At 48.3% G+C, this 20,882-nt stretch overlaps 1 protein-coding gene across 1 annotated transcript in view; it reads left to right on the top strand.

Annotated features, from left to right (window-relative positions):
* The first annotated feature begins 11,425 nt into the window (after window positions 1–11,425).
* Window positions 11,426–20,882, top strand: part of LOC126540453 (uncharacterized) — a 129,382-nt gene continuing 119,925 nt past the window's right edge. Inside the window, exon 1 of the mRNA XM_055076042.2 lies at window positions 11,426–11,706. The gene's annotated coding sequence lies outside the window, so the exon portion shown is untranslated. The remainder of the gene's footprint in view (window positions 11,707–20,882) is intronic.

The raw sequence follows: 20,882 nt of genomic DNA on the forward strand, positions 1-20,882 counted from the left end.
GGTGGGTGCCTTGTGTTCTGTGTACAATATGTTGCGAAAACTGAAAAACAGTCGTTTCCTGTTTTCTTCATTCAGTAACCTGCCGCGTGCATCGGCACTGTGATGCCCTTTCGTCGATACGTGGTGCGGGCCCGTATTGACACAACGACATGACCTCGAAATATAGTATCCTTATGCCATTTCTTAAAAAAATCACTATTTGTGTAAATGAGAGTTTTTGGTTTAAACCTAGAAAACAAGAAAAAAATTTTCAACGGTAGGTCTCATTTTTGTCCGGCATTTTAGTTCTAGCTGAAAAGAGTCGGTGAAAGCAAATTTACAATAAAGCTAAGGGGACCCACAATCTGCACGCAGCCGCAAGCCTACATGCGCTCCAATGACAATAACCTGTCAAAGTTAAGGTCATGTGTCAGCTGGCGGATCAAGCAATCTTTACTTTTTTTTCGTTTTGCATCCGTTCTGCCTGCGCCTGCGGCAAAATAGTGAAGTGGGAAGGCAGATAAACAGAAATTGGTGGAGGCAGGTGGTAGCGTAATGGTTAGCGTGCCCATCTCCCAAATGCAAGATGGTGCATTTGGGCGATGGGCTCGAATCCCAGTGGTTTGTTTGTGAAGACAGCTTTCTGTCCTCTCTGGTGACTGCGAAGCTGAGAATGAGGCGGCAGCCTGACGACAACAGTCGCCGTCAACGTAACAGAATAAGCGGGTGTGCAAGGTCACACCTAAAGCCGAAAGCACATTCAGAGGAAATACACTATGCTCTTGTCGACAAAAAAACAAACAAACAAAAAAAGACGTGACGAGTAACGAGCGGTGATGATGAGCGAGGCTGTAGACGGATAATGTCCCCATAGACAGGACCACGCTTCAATCCCGGTGCTCAGCGGAAATATACATAGACAGCGTGTCAACTAGCGTGTAATTGATACTTCATTAAGGTCGCTGCGTGTTTGTGTTGTGTCTAGCAGGAGCGAGTAGTGGAAGAGATGACACTGGAGAGAAGGCGGTGAGCGATGTCCGCGAAAAGTAATTGAGGATAGCCATAATGAACGTCGATGCCATGTTGAATAAAGCCTGCGACTTCATTTGCTCAGCCGCCAGAAAGGCTTGAGTGGTAGCATACCGCTGGGCGTATTTGGTACCCACAGCGATAAACACACACTTTGCGAAAGTAAACAGAGGAAAGGGACGTAGTGAGTTGGCCGCCCTTTTCGATCTCTGCCATAGTTTGAAAAATGAATGTCGCGAAGTGTGACGCACAAAATAGTATATGTCAACCCAAATGAATCATCGTGGTCATACTTGCGCGACACGCCATGGTGGCCTGCCACCAGGACATCATGAAGTTGCAGCCATGAGAGTTTTCATTGGGCACTTGAGAATAAAAACGAGCACATCAGACACGTCCAAGGGACATTTCTAGGGTATAAGAGCACATCGCCCCCCCCACACAAGACATATATATATATATATATATATATATATATATATATATATAAATCGCGAATATAAGCTTACGAATAGGGACATCATAAGATCGAGCACTACGGCGCTTGTTGATCTCGTTTAGGATGACGTCAGCATTCATTCAGCGTTTATTTCTGAGAAAATGAGTTGAAGTTCCGTTTATTTGCATCACAATGACAGGCGTAATCAGGCAAACATTGACAGCATTTCATTAGAGAGTGCCTGTCTAGCCTGTGGAGATTACGTATGACAATGACAACAAACACAGAAAGCTTTGCTTACATCGATTCGCACATACATAGGATCCGCATAATTTTTTGACTGTCAATTTACATGCTTAAGAATGGCGCTCATTAACGCAATATCTCCATTCGCAGTGAGCAAAAGCGGCTCTCGTGTCCACAGTAGAATTGATTTAAATAGCTTTAATCCCATGCACATTATATCATTGCCAACTTCCGTGGGATTGGAGTCGTGAAAATGGGATACACTTGACAGGGAAATCAGGAGGTTGATGAACGGCAAGAAGGCAGAAGCTTGCACAAGGCCTCAGGGATATAAAATGACTTTTTGAGCAGCTTGGTCAGGGGCCCACGCAATGGTTTCCACGTCTATTAAAAATTCTAAAAAAATGCGGGCATTTAGGGAAAGCTGAAACCGCTGGAAATTTCATAACAGCATTAGCCTAAATATAAAAGATGACTTAAAAATAGGAAACCATAACGATGACAAGCTGGCCAAATTTTGGCACAAATAAATTGGCTGTTGAAGCAGTTCAGCTGAAACGCAATGGTGCGAAATAAGGCGAGAATGTCGGCAAGTGTTGAACAAAGGTCAAGTAGGTCCTGTGGACGACGCCAGCGCTCGGCAGCTGTCAAGCGACTGCACGTATTAGCGAGATGCCTAGTCATCAGTAGTTACAGTATGATTCGGGTCTGAAATATTGGATGCGGACTCCATCACATTGAACACAGTGCATTCTATGGTGTCATTCTTCGACAGATGGTACCGATTCTCGCGCAATAAGGATGGGAACAAATTGTCTCACGTGCCGGCTGTCACCTTCCTCCTACTGCCAACATTCCTTCCCCTCCATAGTTGCTTAGCTTTTATTGGGTTCGGCTGCTAATCACGAGGTCTCGGGATCAAATCCCAACCACCGCAGCCGTACTTAAATGGGTGTGAAATGCGAAAACCCACGTACTTAGCGTTAGGCGCACGTTAAAAAATCCAAGGTGGTCTAAATTATTCCCGAATCCTCCACTACGGCGTGCCTGCCTCAAAATGAAATCGTGGTTTTGGCAAGTAAAACCTCATAATGTGTTATGTAACATTCGTTAAGGATGTCCTGGACAGTCGCACAACTCTTGAATACAATTAAGTGTCAGGAGTTGTGCGCGAGGTCTTTGAGTGTGTGGATAGCCTTTATGGAGTTCGATAGCTGCTAGTCTATATTGCGGCTATATAATAAAGGCGGAACGGCAACATGGTAGAGAATGTGGAGAATATACAAATCCCGCATATATTACTGCACAATAACTTTAAATAGCGTTCTTGCTTCACGCACGTGGATAACCGCCATAGGAGACGACTTTGGAAACTAACTGCAAGTACTGTATATGTCGTACCCAAGGGTGTACCTGGCCTGGTGGCCAGTAAATGTGACGTAATATTGCGAGCAGCTTCGGCCATAGCATGCTAACGGACGACGACACAGACTGAAGTGACTAGCACAAGAGGCAGGGGACACTAAAGACGCTACAAGGACAAGAGCCCAGTTGGAAGCTTACGCTTATCCTTGTCGCCTCTTTAGTGTCCCGTGTCCACTCTTGCGCTAGTCATTTTAGCATGGAATACCAACTAGCCCGGTCTCACACCCTGCCACGACACAGGGACAGTTTGCTCAACTCTTGTGCCGTGACTTTTGTGTCAAGGTGAAAAACCAACATATCCATGTATATGTCTTAATACTTAAGCACATCTAGATTTGCAGCTGCGGCGGTAGCCCATGAGTGCGCATTGAAAAGTCGTTAGTGAAATAATTGTGTGCGCCTGAACGAATTCGATAGGGGAAAATCAAAATCTGTCCACGACGACGTCTCTAGTAGACGCTGTGCAATGTTCGGACGTTAACAATGTGTGCCGACTGATGAAAGGCTGCCCCGAAGTGCTTCTGACGGTTAGGCTAGCTTCTTTACTCCGTAAAATGAAAAAAAAAAAACGAAAAAGAACAGAAAAATAAAGAAGCAAGAAAAAAAAAAAGAACCGCATCAAAAGCCCAGAATCAACCATTGCCCGTCGCGACTAAACGCTCTTAGGATGACGCGTAATTTCCAGGCGACGAGCGAATACGCTTTATCAAGAACACTGATAACGCCGGCGGGACAAGCATTGTGGCGAAGTTCAATGCACAGGGATAGCTTTATTTTTTTTATTTTTGTTTAGTTGACGTCATCACGCGTCACCGCGGGAAGTTTGAAAAGTTGAAGGTCAGTACGCCACGTGGTGGCACTCACGCGAACTATAACCCTTGTGTCCAGAAAAGCTGGATACGACCTACGCCAAAGCTGCCCATCATGATGTAGTCCCGGTTACCAGAGCGGTAGCGGCTTCGGACTACACGCGACATCGGCTACGGTGCCTGCTCACCTCCATTCACCCGGACTCCCGAGTGGCTAGTGGCAGGGCCCCCAAGCCACTTCCAGAGAACGGCCTCTCCAGAAGAGACCGCTCCACACTCCTGCGCTTGCGGACTGGCTGCACCTGGACTGCGGCCCGGCTGTACGCCAAGGGCCGCGCCACGTCGCCTGCCTGCAAGAGGTGCGGGGACCCCGAGACTCTGGAGCACTTTCTCTGTGCTTGCCCATCCTTGGCGCAGGAACGCTCCACAGTGATCAACACCTACAGACGCCACGGGCTTCCAGCGGCCACAGAGACTGACCTGCTGTTCCCAGTGTGTCCACAGCTCCCTGCGCTGCGAAGCCTGATAAGTTCCACGGGAATAGACACCGTATAAGCGCCCGCTACAACGCTGGCAACTTTACTGAGGACTGCCACCTGTCGCGCTTAGTGGAGTCTATTAGGCCACATCCTCCCTCTTTCTCTATCATCTTTCACTTCCCACTCCCTCTCCCCTGATGACGCTTCGCCGTGCTCCCTCACGGGTTGCAGAATCAAGCGTCCTTCCTTTCCTTAGGTCACTATCATCACAGTATGTCGGATGATGTGTATAAGGTGAAGCTGCAACGATGTGCTGCAGCTAAGAAGCGGCGGCGTGCGGAAGAAACGGATGAAGAGCGGGAACAACGTTTAGCTAAGCGGCGTGCATATTATGCAGCCAGGCGAATGCGTTCAACATCTCTTGATCTGGGTGCATCTACAAGTATCATGCATGCTCTCAATGCTGACGCGACTTTGGCGACACCTGATCGTTCGACAGCAAGCCTTATGGATGCTTTAAATGGCGACGAGGCTGCATCTACACTTTCGATGAGCAGTATGGAACTCTACAACCTGAACAGAAGACAGCGACGTGCTGAAGAAACGCCTGAACAGAGAGAGCAACGCCTTGCCAGGGAAAGAGAGCGAGATGCTGCTAGGAAAGCGAAGCATAACGAGTCGAGGAGAAAGCGCCAAGCGGAAGGACTTCTTCTTGGGCAAGTTGGTGCTTAGATTTCCTAGGTATACTTTGTGGCGCAAAATACATTTCTGGAAAAGGGACAGAAGAAAGGGAGACAGTGAAGCGCCAATGAAACGCCAAGCGGAAGAATCACCCGAAGCGAAAGCTCAACGATTGAAGAAGCGACGAGAGAAATCTCTTGCCAAGGCTGGTGTGGTTCAACTGGAGGGGGACATTGTACTTCAACGACGTGAAGAGCATGCGAGAAGAGTCAAGGAGTGTGAGCCCGCAACTCGTGAATTTCACAGACGCTTTACAAACAATACCTTTGGCTGTGTGTGTTCTGTGTGTGAACAGTTGTGGCATAAGGACAAACTTACACCGGTAAGCGAACTTATGTGCCCTGCTTTGAGGAGGGCTTACCCAGAGTGGGATGAGCAAACGTTAGCGAGTGCAGTGGTGTTTAACACATGTAAAGCCAGTCTCAGAGAAGAAAAGATTCCACTGTGCAGTGTGTCTAATGGGTACAGATATCCGCCTATGCCAGAGGGTTTGCCGCGATTGAATCCTGTAGCCGAACGATTGCTGTCTCCCCGCATACCCTTTGTACAGATCCGCAGGCTCATGAATTGGAAAAATGGTCAGTATGGCATAAAGGGCCCAATAGTTAATGTGCCGGTGAATACTGACGAAATGTTGAAGAAATTGCCAAGAGATGTCGACGACCAACAGTCAATCTTTGTGAACATTAAGAGGAGACTCTTTGCTAAGACCGTTTACTTAGCTGACAAAGTTTCACGTGAACAGTTGCTGCCATGGGTGCAGGTATTGCAAAACTCTCCATTGTACAAGCATTATGACGTCAAGATTGACACAATCAAGTTTAACAAGATGATCGATGACATTGAGGAAAATGAGTTTGAGTTGGAGGAATGCGACGATGTAGGTGTTTGCGATCCCGTGACTGAGGCACTTGCCCTAACGTTGGATCAGCACACAATGGTCTATGATCATAGTCCTCATCGATGAGGACTTTACTTTGACGATTGCTCCCGGTGAAGGCAAGAAGCCGCTTAGCATCCTCTATGACACACACGCGGAGGAGTTGTCATTCCCGCAAATATATCTCGGCCATGCGAGGAACATTAAGCCAGAAGCGAGACCCACAGTCTTCACAATGGCTGCTTCTGAGATTAGAAGAAGCGATAGGAGAGGAGCTTTACATATGCACGTCTTGTATATGGCAATGAAGGTCATCCGTCACCGTGTGTGCGATAACTTGAACGTCATGTCCCGCAACAAGGGAGAAATTGGAGCATTCACCAGGGCTTACGTTGAAAATCCCGAAAAAGTCATTAATCCAATCGAGACAGACATGGCATTCATGAAAGGTGTACCCAATACCATACGATATTGGCACACGCGAAAGGCAGAACTGTTTGCCATGATACGGCAGTTGGGAAAACCGACGCCTTTCCTAACACTTTCTGCTTCAGAAGTGCCGCGGCTACTACACCTGATACGGCGGTTGAAGGTAACACCGTCCGAACTTAACATCGACGAAGAAGAAATGAATAGCTACTTTGCCGCTACTCTTGTCAACGAGGATCCGGTAGTGTGTGCGATATATTTCGGAACACATGCTACGAGTGATTCTACAAATGTTGTGCAACAAGCGGATCAGCCCGTTTAGGCCGAACCACGTTGTAGAGTACTTCAAAAGAACAGTTTCAGCACAGGGGTAGCGCACATGCCCACATTTTAACGCGACAGCGTTAAGGAGCTCGTGTCGCAGAAAAGCCGGTGTCGTGGGCGTCGGTGTCCGCGGCGTTGGCCGTGAGCGATAAATCCCGGCAGGCACTTCATGAATACAAAACAAATTGCAAGATAGGCTGGGTGGGAATCGAACCAGGGTCTCCGGAGTGTGAGACGGAGACGTTACCACTCAACCACGAGTTCGATGCTTCAAAGCGGTGCAAAAGCGCCTCTAGTGAATGCGGTGTTGCCTTAGAAACGAGCCGTAGAAAGTTATACTGCGGTGTATATCGGTAATTATGAACATGTAACTTACAGAAGTCGCAGTTACACGAGTAGCGAAGTGCGTTTCCGCTACATTTCTTCAGCGGATGGATGGATGGATGTTATGAGCGTCCCCTTTGGCACGGGGCGGTGGGTTGCGCCACCAAGCTCTTGCTACTATGCTGCCTAATATCCTACCTAGGTTAACCAATGAAAAAAGAAAAAAAAAACACTATGAACTACCGCGTCCAAACTTTCTGATCCCCTATTGCGAATTGTGCTTTTGTACGTCTCCGTCTTTTGTCGTTTCCCTACTTTTCTTCCACCAATCCTCCAATCGCCTCTTACTAATGTCTATTGCGGACCTGTTTGCTTTACCACTGCTCCCGCTGAACCCAAGGGCTTCAAGGAGGCCAGTGGCGCCTAAATCGACCGCTGGGTAGACGTCTTCACATTCTAATAAAATATGCTCCGTCGTTTCCCTAGCTTTACCCCAGCAAGCACATGCTTCTTCTTCCTTCTTATATCTCGCTTTATAGGTGCGTGTTCTAAGGCATCCCGATCTCGCTTCGAAAAGTAATGAGCTTCCCTTTGAGTTATCATAAATGGTTTCTTTCCTGATTTCGTTTTTTCCTCTTAAGTAGTTACTCATGGCAGGTTTCTTTTTCATTGCCGCCACCCATGAGATTAATTCAGCCTCTCTGACTTTCCGCTTGACCTTCCTTGTTGCTGTGTTGCCCACCCCACAGGCCGCATACTTGCTGGTAAGCTTCCTAGTTCTTTTCCTCCACTGTGAATCAATGTTTTGCCTGTACAGATACCTGAACACTCTCCCAGCCCATTCACTTTCTTCCATATTCCTCAGCCGTTCTTCATACTCAATTTTACTGCGAGCTTCCCTCACTTCAAAACTAGTCCAGCCCATATCCCCCTGCACAGCTTCATTTGTAGTTTTCCCGTGAGCGCCCAATGCGAGGCGACCCACTGACCTTTGGTTCCCGTCGAGTCCTGATTGTACCCCTGATTTAAAGCAAACAACCGCATTTCCAAAAGTAAGTCCTGGAACCATTACCCCTTTCCACATACCTCGGAGGACCTCGTACCTATTGTAGCGCTTTCCACACAGCAGAGCCATCTTGCGGCAAACACAGAAGACCCCCTCCTCTCCATGTACGGCGCTGCCCCGACAGGTGGAGCGCCACGCGCGCATTGGGTAAAGCCCCTTAAACTTCGTAAAGTAGTGCCACACTTTGAAGAAGGCCGCCTCCTCCTCGCGCGCTCTGGCCGAGGCCACCGCCGCCTCGCTATTGGCCTAATAGCATCACGTGGGCCCACGCGCCTTGCTTCAGCGCCATTTTTGCTCGAGAAGCGTCTACGGAGTGACGAAGAGCGCATGTTGGCGCCGTTAGTACGCTCGAGCAATGTAGGTGGCGCCACGGTCGAGGAGGGAGCGCATAAGAGTGGAGAAACGAGGAAGAGTGAAGGCGGAGGAGGAGAGTGGCACTACTTTACGAAGTTTAAGGGGCTTTAGCATTGGGGTTGTGCGGGGACAGGTGCGAGGCGCGTCGCGTCCCAGACTCCCTCTCCCCTGACGACGTTTCTCCTTGCTCCCTCACGGGTTGCAGAATCAAGCGTCCTTCCATTCTTTAGATCACTATCTGTCTATCTCTCAGCTGCCCGTGCCGATCACGACGTTTGGCTGGCGTGCATCGTTTCCCCGGGGCTCCGAGACACCGAGTTCTTTGGTTCGTTCCGCTTGCTCAGGCTCACGTTTCGTTGCCGCGCCGAACGCTCCGTTGCTCGACGCTCACCGCGTCCGATGCGGGGCGCCTCGTAAGTGATCGCTGCGCCGTAGCCCATTGTCTTACACCCCTTAATTGGCGGGTCGACGGGAACGCTGTCGCGTTCCACTCTTGAAGGCGAAGCTTAAGCGTCCTCCAATTTTTTATACTCTGCTTTCATTCTCCCTCAGCTCTCTCTCCCCCAGCTCGGCGAAGCTGCGGACGCGATGAGAAACCCAGCGAGGTTCTAACAGCTCCACTGTAAAAAACCTCGACCCCACTCCACAATGCCGGCACGCTGACAAACGCGTACTATTATAAACGAGCGAAATTCTCCGTCGTAGACATTCAAGGAGCAAAAGCCCCCACATTTTCTCTCTCGCACCCGCTCATACTCGCGCCTGCCCACTAACGTCGGGCGTACCCTCAAATTACCGTCTTGTTGTATTAGCCATTGAGTTTCCTACAAATAATTTTTGTAGGAAACTCTATGGTATTAGCCACAGGGTCTTTGAATCCATGCTTTGAATCTCGACGTTGTTTTGAATGACCGTATCATCATCATCATCGGGTGGTGGTCGTACAGTGCATCAGCTAGGGAGGTAGAACAACGTTACTAGAGAGCGTTGGCACATGCGTTGGGCTAGAATTATTTGTATGAAACTATGGCAAAAATCGGCAGGTGTAGCCTGCCACTGGAGTCTGGCCTGAAAACGCGCGTTTCTGCCATGTGAAGGCGCTGCTCGAAGGGGCGCCGTAGGGTGCCTCGATGTCCTCCTCGCCCGCCGCTCCGTGCGGAGCGGCGGGCGAGGAGGACATCGAGGCACCCTAGGGCGCCGTAGTTTCTTGCGTCGTCTGCATACCTCCGGGCGGGCAAATGTTTTTGTCGCGCTTAGTTTCTCCGCTTGAATACTTTCAATGCTGACAAGTCTTTCTTTTTTTCAGCATTGTAGATGCTGAGAGAATTTAGTGAATTATTTCACTGCTCTCATTCCACATAGAAACTGCGAGCACCGACCGCGCAGCCGATACAGTGAGGGTTTTCCCAACCTGCTCTTACCGAGGTTGGCGCGCTATGCCTTGCCAAAAGTACATTTCATAGGAATCACCGTGGAAGGCCAACAAGTTGTATCAACTTTGAAGGTGTCGCCCGCACATTAGTCACATATTTGCGATTGTAATAGTACTTTAAAGGGGCGAAGTTAATGCAGTATACCAGCAATGTGTTAAAAAAATTCTAAAACGTACAAAACGCTGATCAGTTAATACGGGTTTATTGCAAATAGCACAGCCATTGCAGAGCATCAAATCTTTTTTCCAAAACAGACGGCTTAACCCTCTCGACTTTGTTGTGAGTAGAACACTGTGTTCGCATAAAAAATTGCCTGTCCGCGATGGTTTAACTCTTTGGCCAAAAATCGAACACGTGTGATGGAGTAAAACCTAGCCACCGATCATTTTAGAACAGTGGAATGCTCCGTACAGCCAAACTGAGGCGCATTGGCTGCTAGAAGCAAAAAATCCTTGACCACTTTGCGTGCGGTCACCTAGTGCTAAATGCGCGAGTGAATCTGTCCTTGAGGGTCTTAATAAGTTTGTAGCACGGAGGAAGGAAACTAAGGAGAGGCCCTGACGTCACTCTTTGTGAAGCAAAAGTGAAGCCGGAATTTGGCGTTGCTCATGGCGATGCTCCGCCTTTTGGGCCACCCTCCTCTCTTGTTTACATCTTTCGCGAAACCACGCCGCGCTGCGCGTGGTGTCGCGCGCTCGCGCAACATCTGGCAGAGCAGGGTGCAGGTAACACAGCGCAACAAGACACGGTGACTAACGCAAACCCGCCCACTCAGCGCCTTTGCTACGGCCCGAAACCTACCAGAGCAACACGTGTGAGCGCTCAAAACCATAACAACGCCGCCATTGTGGCCCAAAAGGCGTGGCCATACAACAAAAAAATAAAAAAGCAGCAAAAAAATGAGAACCTTCTACGTCATTTCCGCCACACTTTTCTCCTAGCGCACGGAGGGGGTAGGGCCTCTCCTTAGTTTCCTTCCTCCGTGGTTTGTAGAGACAGAGTGATGGGTACAGACAAACCCCCATGTCCTACTGTTTGTAAGCTTCTGCTGGCTATTGGTGCGGTACACTTTCCCTTGTCGCAAGGCAGGCATCCCTGCATACCTTAATTGTAATGAGTTAAAATGATGCGTTTCCTGACTACGTAGCCCACAATGTAATAAACCACGCATGCATCACTGTGCTTCGTCACATAGTCCACATGATACTTCTGCCGCTTATGCTTCTTCGGCAGGTAGTGCAGTGTCGTCCAAGGCTGTTTCTTAATTTTCTGGGACCGCTGCCCCTCTGACAGTAGGGCCACCAAAAGTTCAGGGAGCACATTTCCTCCCTTGAGGCTCTTTGCCAAGTTGTAAAAGCTTAACAGAGCCGGACTACGTAGACCACGAAAACTACATTTCGCAGCGCTGACTACGAGACTGACAGGCTGACGGCGCCCCCGACGGAAGCGCCGAATTTTCCCCCAGTGGCATTAGCGCCATCAGCGTGATTGACGACATGGTCATGACATGGTCATGACATGATGACGAATTTCTGATGAGTAGCGGCCACGATCTTCCGCTGTGCATGAAAATGTGGAAGTTGTTTTGTTGCATTTGACCCTTTGTTGGCACTTTCTACCGTAGTTGTAGCTCGGGACGGCATGTTGGGGGTTCTCTGTGCCGTGTTTCCCGCGCGAGTGTGTTCGCGGCCACGGTTCCGTTGTGCTCAGCGTTGTAAGAAGATGAGTGCGCTGCAGTGACTGCAACAGGTGTGTGAGCAAATGCATTGATTTTGGTATTGACCATGTCGAAGTTTTACTGCTGCGTGGAGTACTGCTTCACAAAACAAGGAAACGGTATAGCAATGCATCAATTTCCTACCGTAGAACCTCTACGAAAGCAGTGGATTGATTTTGTGCGCGCCACTAAACGCGATGGATGGAATCTGCGGCGTAGCAATCGCATCTGTTCGCTACATTTTGAGGCTAATTGCTTTATGCAAAATCCGCGATTTTTAGCGCAGTTTGGTTTTGCGACGAATAGACTTCGTCTCGAGCCTAATGCCATCCCGAGCATTTACCCCGCCATTTGCCGCCCTCGAGCAAAAGCAGCTACTGCAGCCCCCAAGCATCCTCGCCGCGAGGTTTGTATATGTTGTGTTCGTAAGCAGTGCAGCCTGTGATGATGTCATGTATCGTGCAGTTTGGCGAAGGGGAGCCACGAGCGCCTACTTCCTTGGTGCAGATGTCGCTGGAGCGCAGCTTCGCCGACCCGATATACATGCCTACTAACTCGGGTATGTGTTGACCGATCGTATCTATACGCAGGAAACAATGACCGTCTTAACAGCGTGCTACTATTACAATGTGGGTTGTGGCGGCCGTAGTAACGTATATCCTGCCGAAGCCACGTCGTGCGCTGCTGTTTTAAGTATGCGGTGGGCTGCATGTGTTGACCTTTGCTGCGGGCCATGTGGCGCCACCTGCGTAGAGTCATAGAGTGGCGGCGCGTGTCGAAAAGAAATCTTGCATGTGCGGTTGTGTCTACGCATGTCACGACGTATGCAAGAACGCTGCTTTAAAGTGTCCCTGAAACGCTTTGGCCAAATTTTGTAGACACACATAGAGTACGGTTAAAGTAAATAATTAGCACCACAATTTCTTTGAAGCATATCGTACTAAGAGAGCTATGGACAATTACAGGTTACCCTCCTCCATAGCCATGCGCATTCTCCTCATCTCTTTTGCTGAGTGATCAGGGCTAAGCACCGCCTTGATTGGCTCTACGTCATGATGGGATGTTGTGTCGTCTACTTCCGGTTATCTTGGAATCAATGCGCTATGGTAGGGACCATAGGTGCGCGAAGCCTCTCCAACCTCTCTGCCAGCCACCTGGCATTCGATCCAAAGCGCGAGCCATTGAAGCTGCGTGCGTGTCCAATATTCCGGTAACCACAGGTGAGCTGGGAGTTTTCATGGATAGGCGGAGGTGTAAACTAAAACCCCTTCATACTACTATTGCTGATATAAAGTAGCTTTTGCATAGACATACGTGAGCGTCCTGATTGGTCTGCACAGTCCGGCCACCTCGTGGCTTGGGGCTTAACCAGCCAAATAAAGAGCTAATATTGCTCTAACCAAGTGTAAAACATTTTAAATATTTAGAAAAACAATGTGGTCACGATTATGCTCCTGCCAAAAATTTACACCAGCAGCAAAGTGGAATACACTTCGTTACTGCTATATAGTTCTGTGTTTGGTAGAGCTCTGTGCCACCAGGTGGCTGCACCTTGCAGACTGTTCACATTTGTGTCTCCGTTCATCCCTTGAAATGCCCAAGCCCAGCCTGCTTGTGTTACGTTTACCCAAATACCGGACATGCAAAACACTATTGTGATAGTAATCTTCCAGCGTCAAAGTGACGGCCACAAATGCGTGAATCGTGTTGCCGATCGGATACCACAGTCCGATGTGCTGCAGCCACTCCGCTCCTCTGCTGCCTTGCAGAGGGACACATTGCTGCAGTTTGACATATTGCCAGTCGCTGCGTTTGCAGCCCACAACGTAACAAGGGTGAACCGTTGTGCTTGCGAATAGAAAGATTGAGGCCAACACTGACCGCTGAGCTCTTGTCAAAACGGTGCATGTTGTAACACAAGCAGACGACACTTGCTGTGTGCCAGAAGTCTTGAGTGTAGTGATAAATTGTCCTTGTGCATTCTCTTTCAGTATTTCTTTTTTATGGAAACAAATGAGCTAACATTCTAACTATTACAAACAACATTTGTTTGCCATAAAATAGAAAAAATTATCGATGACGCACCCTGGGCAGCCAATCGGATAGCTCGCCCTACTGGCATGATATGGTCACCTGGTCAGGGGCAGCTGAAAACTCAGCCTAGTGGCGTGCTGTGATCAGTAATGATGTATGTTTTTAAACACCTTATAATAAATTATACAGTTTACGTGGAGCACTTAGATCAACCAATGATCAGAAGGACCTACCCTAACGACTAAGTACGTTTGTACAAAATTACCAGAATCGTTTTGACCTCGTACCAATTAGTAATTGGTATGGGGTCTTTTGTTTTGTTGGACCTCTGGCGCTGAAAACAGTTTTGTTTAACTGGTCTTGGTCTAGTCTTGGTTTAACTAGTCTAATCTTTGGCCTGTAAGCCACGCTCAATTTTTTTGCTGATCGGTGCTCAGAAAAGGAAAGAAAAAAAAAAGCCAGCGCTGTAGCTTAATTAGTGGCAATAGTGGCTATGGCATTGGGCTTTTAAATTGGAGCTTATGGGTTCAATCCAGGCCGCAGAATTCGATGGTGGTGAAATGGAAAAACACTCGTGTACTTATATTTAGGTGAATGTCAAAGGATCCTATGTGTTGAAAACTCAAACGCCATGGGTGCCTCATAATCATATACCATTGTTTTGCCGCTTAAAACTCCAGAACTTGATTAGTTAAATAGAGAAGGTGGCTGTGTCCTTTGGCTCTTTTCTAGGGGTTTAAGCAAAGTGAAATTATTTTCGAATCTGATTTCTCAGAAAAGCAGATTATGCTTATCTTATATTTCAAACCTGCGTGTAATGCTGTTCTAAACTGTATGTCAGCTTAACAGAGCAGCTTTTATATATAAACGGCCACTTTCAGGTATCCGGTGCATTATCACAATGGCAATATGATGAAGCAGTTAAAGGAACGGCATGCCTCACGTACACGTAGAGATATATGCAGATTTGCTTTGTTCATTGAAGGAGGTAAGAGTGTGCTACAAGCTTCACCAGTCAGTTTTAATAGGATAAAAATGTGGTGAGACATTCTGAGGGACCTATTGCCCTTCTTGAAATACGCACGTGCTGACTTGATGGCAGTTGTCTGTTAAACGTTCAAAAATTGGACCACAAGGAGGCTATTTAACTCGGCTCCCTAAATCTAAGCCCATGGGCGCACTTGCTTTGCGAATCCCATGCATATATACTTTTTTGGAACTATATATATTTTTTTTTTCGCACCGTAGCTGGACCACAGAGTTGCCGGAGCGGGCCGTGCCTTGTATATGTGTACTGTGACACTGTGTTTCTTTCCACAAGTTGCCGCTCTTCTGTCTTCCTTCTGGGCCCCTTCTCTATTGTGCCCCCCGCCACCCGATTCAACTTGCCCTCTCTCCCGCTACAACGGCAGCCCACGCACTGGTGCTGCGGAGCGACCGTTTTCTCCCTCCTTGCCTCGGGTGCACGGGAACCTAGCTGCCGCTACTTCCCGCCCCCCTCACTCTCCGACTCACGTCTCCCTCCTCCTGTGTGCTTTTTTCTTTTTTTGCTTTTTCTTTCCTTTTTCTTTCTTTTTCCCTTTTTTTCCTCACTGACCTCCTTGCTCTACATACATGTGACTCCGCCTTCCTCTTGCCCTGCATAGCTGCCAAAGGCCGCTGTAAATCTGCCAAGGCGCCGAAAATCAATCACTGTCACAACTGTTCCTCTCGGTTTGATGTATGTAAGAACGACCGGGCACCCGGTCTGGTGTCTTCCCTACCAGGGCCGAACTGCCATTTTTTTGTAAACCCTGATGAAGATCGGTCCACCGATCGAAACTGTCGAAATTAAATACTTGTTCTGTTTACCTTGTAGCACCACTCCAGTTCTTTACGTTTGAAAGGTAGCCTGAAGAATCCCTCTTTGCTTACTACTACTACTCATGGCTACTAAACCTGCTACAGGGAGACAGATCTCATGGAAATTTCCGCATAATTTACCGCATTGTGCCGTCATCGGCGATTCACAGACCAAGTATGTTTTCAGTCACTTTGATCCACACGAGGACGACGCCCCAGCCTTCGTCTCGCAGTCATGTGCATCGATTGAGGACACGTTGTCGCTTTTGGACTTTGTGCCACGCTCCGTGACCACCTTGGTGCTGCATGTGGGTACGAACGACCTCACCTATCAGTCAGGCAGCATGGTCTTCCAGCGGTATAGAAACTTGCTGGAGACAATTCGCAAGCTGCGCCCGGAAATCAAGAAGTTGTTCGCCACCTTGGTGCTGCCGAGAACACCAAACCGCCGCCGAGCGTGTCGCAACAGACGGTACATCGAGCGCTTCAACAAGGAGGCATGTCACTTCAATGCCTTGCTGCGAAATCACTGCCGGCGGACAAGGAACGCCATCTACCTTGACCACGAGTTCCAGTGGCTGCCCCCAGGCAGAGTACTCGCATCTGATGGGGTGCACCCCAGCTTCGAGGGGGTGGCCATCATTGCCAGTCACCTGAGGTGCGTGCTCCTGCGGGGCGGCGGGCGGTTGCATGGATCTTGGCGTGATCACACCTCGAATGGTTACGTCGGGCCCACGCGGCGGGGCTCACCATACCATCCGGGCGACGCCCAGGCTGCCCCCTGTGACGGGTCGGACCAACACGCTGCACGTGCCCGGAGCTCAGGCACGACCAGGGGCGCCGGTTGCCGGGAGGGCAGCGGACACCGCGGAGATCGCCCCACCTACGCCGAGGCTGTCGGCTGCGCAGCGCCAGCGCCGAGAGATTGACTGGCCAACACTTCAGGTACGGCGCGATCCGGCACTTTTTGGTCCCGCGAGTTCATGACGTTGCGTAAAACAGTTGACAAGCGTGTGCGATTTGAGATGCATGCCTCTAATATGAATAAATATTTAGCCTCGGGCATCGCACCGAAGGGTCTTCAGGTAAAACAGAAGCTGGCAATGGACACCTTTGACGAAAAAGAAAGAGAGCAGTGGAATGCTATACTGCGGGAGGCCTCGCTTGGACTCACTCGGCTGGTGGCACAACATAGCGTGCGTAGAGCATCGCAGCTTAAAAACGAGGAGCAGCTTCTGTTGTGTCAGTCAAAGCTCACTGAATTGGAAGCGCTGGAACTGGTAAAGTACGAGGGAAGGAAAAATGGCAATATCCAAGAACAACAAAGAAAGAAACGGGAGCGTGACAATATCCCAACGGCCATCAGAGCTGATTCTCAAAGCCAAAGCCTTGAATCCGAGGCGGGCGATTGTTCTGAAGTAATCAGTGGAAAAAAGCACGAGGCAGTGGGCAATACCTCAAATGTCATAAACTTGTCGAGTAGCCCATTGTCGAGTGCACAACTAAATCTCCTTTCGAAAGGTCTAACTTTTTGTCCGGCGTCAGGAAGGATGAACGAGTTTCAATTGTTTCAAGATTTGGATGACTTCGCGAGAAATTTGCGACTACGGGAGTACTTTTATGATCGAAAAACTACAGAAGGGCGTCTTGATCAGCTACCTGAACTCTCCGAAAAATCATGGACACCTGGCGAGGCACGCGACAAATACTTGGACATGTATATTTGTGCGGTTCAAAAAGACATCATAAAAGAGTACGAGAGGCATCGTCCCATCCGCAGTAACCTCTCAAAAGAGGAAGAGCAGGCACTGCGAACTCTACGTGATGATCAGACAATTGTCATTAAGCCAGCGGACAAGGGTGGTGCAGTGGTGGTACTTGACCGGAGTGTTTACATAGCCGAAGGTTTCCGTCAACTGGGAAACTCTAAATTTTACAGAGAACTCCCAAGCAATCCTACCGACAAATTTGAAAGCGAAATAAAGGACGCCCTAACCACTCTGCGCAAGGCAGGGCAGATAACCGATAAGGCGTTCAAAGCATTGATACCAAGAAACTCTGGCCCCGGCCGTTTCTACCTACTACCCAAAATTCACAAAATAAACAATCCCGGTCGGCCTATCGTTTCCAGTAATGGAACAGTCACTGAGAAAATATCCAGCTTTATTGACAGTCTCATTAAGGACATCCCATCTTCATTCCCTTCGTACATTAAAGACACAAATCACTTCCTTCGGGAGGTATCAAACCTGACGGTACCGGCGGGGGGTTACTTGGTCACTATGGATGTCGCATCTTTGTACACCAACATACCTCACGCCGAGGGCATAGCTTCCGCAGTTTCAGCTTACGCTGGCTCCAGCCAACCTAGGCAATTAGATAAAGATACAGTTGAGACTCTTTTAAATCTAGTACTGAAATATAATCACTTTGAGTTCGAGGACAAGCATTATTTGCAAATCAGTGGAACCGCCATGGGAACGAAGATGGCGCCAAATTATGCAAATATCTTTATGGCATCTTTAGAAATACCCTTCCTCGCAAACTCGTCCGTAAAACCAATATTTTATAAGCGATTCCTGGATGACATTTTCTTTGTGTGGGCCGACAATGAACAAAGTCTCTTGAACTTCATTTCCAATTTCAATTCTCTGCACCCGTCAATCTGCTTTACGCACAACTTCTCGCAAGATAGTATTCACTTCCTCGACGTCACTCTGTCACTGAGTGGCGGTCGCATTTCCACGTCCCTATACAAAAAGCCGACAGATCGTCAGCAATATCTGCATTTTTATAGTAGCCACCCCCATCACTGCAAAACAGGCATTCCCTACTCCCAGGCCCACAGATACAGAAGAGTCTGTTCCGAATCTGCGCAATTTGAGCGACACGCGGAGGAACTGAAATCTGCTCTCATACGCCAAAAGTATCCTCCAAAAATAGTAGACGATGCCATTGAACGCGCCCGCAGCTTAGATCGAGCACAGATAATGGGAGAAAAGGTTAGCAATAGCAATACACAATCAGATCCAAACTTGGTCCTCACATACACCACCGGTGCTCCGCGGGTCAAGGCCATTCTCACCCGCCATTTTAATATCATGAAACAGAGCATCCGACTCACTACTATATTCAAGCAGCCGCCTCGGGTTGTGTATAGAAGAAACAAAAATTTAAGGGATTTGTTAATCAGGGCGAGGACACAGAAGTCAAACACGCCCAAGGGCTGTCGACCGTGTGGGAAACCTCGTTGCAAGGTATGCCGTCACATGACAACAGCAGACACGGCTGAAGCATCGAACTCGCCCTTCGTATATAAAATTACCGAAAATCTTGACTGTGATTCCAGTAACGTCGTGTACAAAATTCGATGCGAGGTGTGTAGGCAGGAATATATCGGCCAAACAGAGACTCCTTTTCGCCTGCGGTTTAACAATCACCGCGCGCATGTGAAAAGTCTCCCCAATTTACCCTTCTCCAGGCACGTTCGGCTGCCAGATCACTCCTTTGAACGCGTGAGCGTTGTGCTCTTGCAATCTGGTTTCCAACACACCCGTGCACGCGAGCAGAGGGAATCTTTTTTCATCCATAAATTTGGAACGTACACTAAAGGAATTAATGAGAGTCCGGGGCGGCTGACGTGCCTCCGGGATATGCCGTGAAAGTGCATGGGAAACGCGAATACATGTTCTGTACTTAAAAATTGAGACACTGTCTATTTACTGCTTGCTCACCCCTCCGCATGCGCCTCAAGGGCGCGAGCGTAAAACCAATAAATTCAGTTTCCTGGACCCTGCCACTGAAGTGGTCATTCTGAGGGACCTATTGCCCTTCTTGAAATACGCACGTGCTGACTTGATGGCAGTTGTCTGTTAAACGTTCAAAAATTGGACCACAAGGAGGCTATTTAACTCGGCTCCCTAAATCTAAGCCCATGGGCGCACTTGCTTTGCGAATCCCATGCATATATACTTTTTTGGAACTATATATATTTTTTTTTTCGCACCGTAGCTGGACCACAGAGTTGCCGGAGCGGGCCGTGCCTTGTATATGTGTACTGTGACACTGTGTTTCTTTCCACAAGTTGCCGCTCTTCTGTCTTCCTTCTGGGCCCCTTCTCTATTGTGCCCCCCGCCACCCGATTCAACTTGCCCTCTCTCCCGCTACAACGGCAGCCCACGCACTGGTGCTGCGGAGCGACCGTTTTCTCCCTCCTTGCCTCGGGTGCACGGGAACCTAGCTGCCGCTACTTCCCGCCCCCCTCACTCTCCGACTCACGTCTCCCTCCTCCTGTGTGCTTTTTTCTTTTTTTGCTTTTTCTTTCCTTTTTCTTTCTTTTTCCCTTTTTTTCCTCACTGACCTCCTTGCTCTACATACATGTGACTCCGCCTTCCTCTTGCCCTGCATAGCTGCCAAAGGCCGCTGTAAATCTGCCAAGGCGCCGAAAATCAATCACTGTCACAACTGTTCCTCTCGGTTTGATGTATGTAAGAACGACCGGGCACCCGGTCTGGTGTCTTCCCTACCAGGGCCGAACTGCCATTTTTTTGTAAACCCTGATGAAGATCGGTCCACCGATCGAAACTGTCGAAATTAAATACTTGTTCTGTTTACCTTGTAGCACCACTCCAGTTCTATATATATATATATATATATATATATATATATATATATATATATGTATTATTATTATTATTATTGAAGGACACAGACAATGAATACATCTTTTGACTGTGGAGTGATTTATTCTTATTCTTTTATGATGTAGGGACGTGTGCAAGTACCGTTTCATGGCAGATGGGAATTCCACAATATTTAAAACTTCACTGTGAACCAACCATGAAAAGTGAATGAAACTCGGTGTAATTATAGAGTCGTCTTAGTGGGCAATTTCAGTATGATTCGTTTTGGGGTAGTTTCGATAAAACAAGAATTACAACCACTTATGTAACCATACTCTCTCCGTAGACGGCCATGTATTGCCAGCAGACAGGAATTCTGTAATGTTTACAACCTCACTGTGAACTAATTAATTTTGACAAGTAAATGAAACTCGGCGTAATGACAGAGTCGTCTTAGCAGCCAATTTCAGGATGATTTTTTCCAAGATACCTACATTAGATTGAGAGCTATAGAGCATTCGTGAGAAACTGGGTCGTATCGACGCGACACATGGGTGTACTGACATCAAGCACTGCTGGAAAGTAGCTATATACAGCTTCACTGTAAAAACTTTCCTTGCCTGAATCGAGTTAGCAGATTTACAGGCTGCCTCAAAACGGAGCATTTATATTGACTGACAACTAGGGACAAGCAGGAGTTATCACACCCT

Source organism: Dermacentor andersoni, chromosome 2 (genome assembly GCF_023375885.2).
Source record: "Dermacentor andersoni chromosome 2, qqDerAnde1_hic_scaffold, whole genome shotgun sequence".
In the NCBI taxonomy this organism is placed as follows: Eukaryota; Metazoa; Arthropoda; class Arachnida; order Ixodida; family Ixodidae; genus Dermacentor; species Dermacentor andersoni.